The sequence below is a fragment of the Charadrius vociferus genome, unplaced genomic scaffold (genome assembly GCF_000708025.1).
Source record: "Charadrius vociferus isolate BGI_N301 unplaced genomic scaffold, ASM70802v2 scaffold1033, whole genome shotgun sequence".
In the NCBI taxonomy this organism is placed as follows: domain Eukaryota; kingdom Metazoa; phylum Chordata; class Aves; order Charadriiformes; family Charadriidae; genus Charadrius; species Charadrius vociferus.
In genome coordinates this window covers 1-3,865 of record NW_009647770.1, presented here as the reverse complement: position 1 = coordinate 3,865, position 3,865 = coordinate 1, and positions in this window count along the sequence as shown.

The following is a 3,865-nucleotide window of genomic DNA, read 5'->3' as shown; positions in this document are numbered from 1 at the left end:
TCATAGAAGGCCACCAAATTTGTCAGGCATGACTTGCCCTTGGTGAAGCCATGCTGGCTGTCACCAATCACCTCTTTGTTTTCTATGTGCCTCAGCAGAGTTTCCAGGAGGATCTGCTCCATGATCTTGCCAGGCACAGAGGTGAGACTGACTGGCCTGTAGTTCCTTGGGTCCTCCTTCTTTCCCTTTTTGAAAATAGGGGTTATGTTTCCCCTTTTCCAGCCGGCAGGAACCTCGTCAGACTGCCACGACTTCTCAAATATGATGGCCAGTGGTTTAGCGACTTCATCCGCCAGTTCCCTCAGGACCCGTGGATGTATCTCGCACTTGATGTTCACCTACAGTGGGTGGTTCTTCATTTTCCCAATCCTTTGCCTTTGAATTCTGCATCATGGGCAGTGTGGCTGCAGTCCTTGCCAGTGAAGACTGAGGCAAAAATTCGTTGAGGACCTCAGCTCTGTCTCTGTCACTAATCTAGATCCCAAATAGAAGAAAACAGAGGTTTCTGTTTCTTCGAGAACGAAGAGAACTTTTGATGTTTATTTTTCTGCACCCTAAAGAGAGAGAAAAGAGGGTCCAAAATAGTGTCATTGTGGAATGATCCAACTAAGAGAGGGGAATTCAACCTTATAGTGACCTTTCATCTTCCTTCAGCCATGTATCAAATTTTTCCTACTGCTCTGAATTTAAGTAATTTAGAAAACACTTCTTTAATAGTGTTTAAAGCTCTTATTGCCAGATAAAGAACAAGGACTAATCATACGACTGAGTATTTATGATTCATTCCTAGCAATGTCCCTTGTATATATGCCCCTCAAATCAATTACTACTCCAAAGTCAGATTACTTGAGAGCTTAATGTATAATATCGCACACAGGAAATACAAATTCTTTATTTGCAAGTAAATTAACAAGCTATCATTCTTATTATATGTATATATATGTTTTAATACATTTTTTAAAAAATATATATTTTAAAAGAATATAAATGTTAACCTAGCATACTGAAATACATATTTTATTAAGCACAAGGAAATATTAAGCTAGATTCATGTATAGAAGAGCTTTTATTTTAGTGTGTATCGTGGTTTAGGCCAAATCGGCTACTGGGGACCTGGGGGACCCCAGATGGGACCGACAGATGCTCCCCTCTACCCCTCTTCAAAGGCAGAGGCAGAGGAGGGAAAAAGAAACATATGAGTTTAGAAGGAACTAAACTACTTTAATGAAATATTAATAATAAAATAAAAAAGAAATAATGAAATATATACAAAACCGTATCAAGCTCCCGAGATGACAATCACGACACCAGCTGGTACTGGGGCAGTCCCAGGCTGGACTCAGTGACGGATGGGAACTGGATTACAGATCTACATTGAGGGTTGGTATCAAAGGCAGATGAGCAGACAGAGTCCTCCTCAGACATTGGCCATTGAAGAAAGAGAGAGCTGACCCTTTGATCCCTCAGCTTTTATACTGAGCATGAGGCAGATGGGATGGAATACCCTGTTGGTCAGTTTTGGGTCACCTGTCCTGTCTGCTCCTCCCTGCAGGTGGAACCCCACTACACTCTTCTGCTTCCAACCCTCAAACAGGGCAAGTAACAAAGTTGATTGGCCTTGGTTGTTATAGCAATAAGTATAAGCAAGAGCCTCTCTGCATACCATGCCTTGGCATCAGCTATAGACATAGGTCTTATCACTCTGAGAGCGAACATTGCCCAATATGCAGTTAATTTCAGTAGTTAGAAGAGGCCTAGCTAAGAAGCAAAGTAACTGAACAAAATTGGTCCTGTTTTACCTCAAACTAGTACAGTGTGTGTCACTTTTAAAAGCGAACATTGCCTTCTTTACTAATTGCTTTCCAGCGTTTTTTTTTTAAAGGAACAGGGAAACCAGTAATAAGACTATATTTCTTAAAAAGACAGTAGAGGGACCCCCTTAATAGGGCAATCAGTTTCCTATCTGAGTTTCTCCATTGTCATACTTGAAGTTTCTACTATATATGAGATTGAAAAAGAGAAGTAATTCAAATGTGACCAGAATGAGTCTCTCTGTAGCTGTGTTTCATGGACTAATGTGGGAAACTGGCTAGCTGAGAAGGGGAACATAGATATGATCCAGCTGGCTGAGCAGGAGCTTGGGAAACATCGGACACAGCTCCTGTGATTGCTAAATTGGCAAGGACACCCTAACCCTGACTGCAGGTGCTACACGGTAATGAGAAGCCTGTGATTACTCAGGCATGGGAAAAGAGGGAGTAGCTGCATGGGAAAAGAAGAGGTAACTAGCCGCGGATAAGGAGCTAAGGGCTGGAGTGATGAACCAATCAGAATGCTGTGTTGTGGAACACATATAACTAATTATAGCAGAGTATATATGAAACATGTAGTAGCTAATTATAGTAGGGTATATATGGAATATGTTTTAGCCAATTATAAAAGACAGCTGTGCTATTCAATAAACGAAGCTTGCTGATCACTCACATTGAGTATGCCTGTCTGCTCTCCGTCGCAACAGACTAACAAAAGATAATTAACAAAACTATAATTTTCTATTATGTTTTTTTTGAGAACAAAGTAGACTAACAGCTAGGTTCCAGTGGTCTGCTTACTTTACTCCTAAATTAATGCAAAATGACTTCTCAAAGCTTCAGCATGAGTTTTAACTGCCTTTTTGACACAGTGCTGTGCAGTTACAATTTTACTGAAGATGCATCACACAAAGATCTACATGTGAAGATAAAAGGTGAGTGGTCTAAAGCAGGCTAAGAAGAGCTAAGAAAGAAAAGATCATTTTATCCAAGAAGTCATTTTATGATACAGTGTCAGAATCTGCATATATAACAACCTTAGTACGCAAAGTGGATCTTCCAACTGTATTTCTATATAGTTCTTTCTGAGAGCAGTTGAACCAGTAAAATTTAATGGGCTCCATGTTTTCCTAATGAGCTTATTTTCTTCAAACATATGTGTTCACTTCTCAAACTGAAACAATAGTCATTGTAATTTGTAATCTGTATTTGTAATAATGTAACATTGCTGACCTTGCTAACAAACCACTGAGTTTACTGAGTAAAGGGGATTACTTCGACAACATTGCTTTGGTAAAAAACAAGGTACTCAATAGTTCACAGTACATGATGCCTTCTTTGCCTCAGTCTTTACAAGTAAAACTGGCTTTCAGGAATCCCAGGCCCCTGAGACCTGAGTGAAAGTCTGGAGCAAGTTAGGCTTACCCTCAGTGGAGGAGGACCAGGTTGGGGAGCACTTAAACAGACTGGATCTATTTAAGTCCGTGAGGCCTGACAGGTTGCACCCATGAGTACTGAGGGAACTGGCTGATCTCATTGTGAGGCCACTCTTGATTATCTTTGAACAAACATAGCGATTAGGAGAGGTTCCTGGAAGAGATTAAATGTCACTTCTGCCTTCAAGAAGGGCAAGAAGGAAGATTCAGGGAACTACAGGCCATCAGCCTCACCTCAGTCCATGGGAAGGTGATGAATAAAATCCTCCTGGAAATCATTTCTAAACACATGAAGGACAAGAAGGTGATTGGGAGTAGTCTGCATGGATTTAGGAAATCATGCTTGATCAACCTGAAAGCCTACTACAATAGGGTGAATAACTTGATGGATGAGGGGAGAGCAGTGGATGTTGTTTAACTCAACTTTAGTAAAGCCTTTGACACTGTCACCCATAACATCATCACACACAAGATGACAAAGTACGGGCTAGATTAGTCGACAGCGAAGTGGATGAAAAGCTGTCTGAATAACTGGGCTCAGAGGGTGGTGATCAGTGCCATGAAGTCCAGTTGGAGGCCAGTCATGAGCAGTGTACCCCAGGGGCTGATACTGGGGTC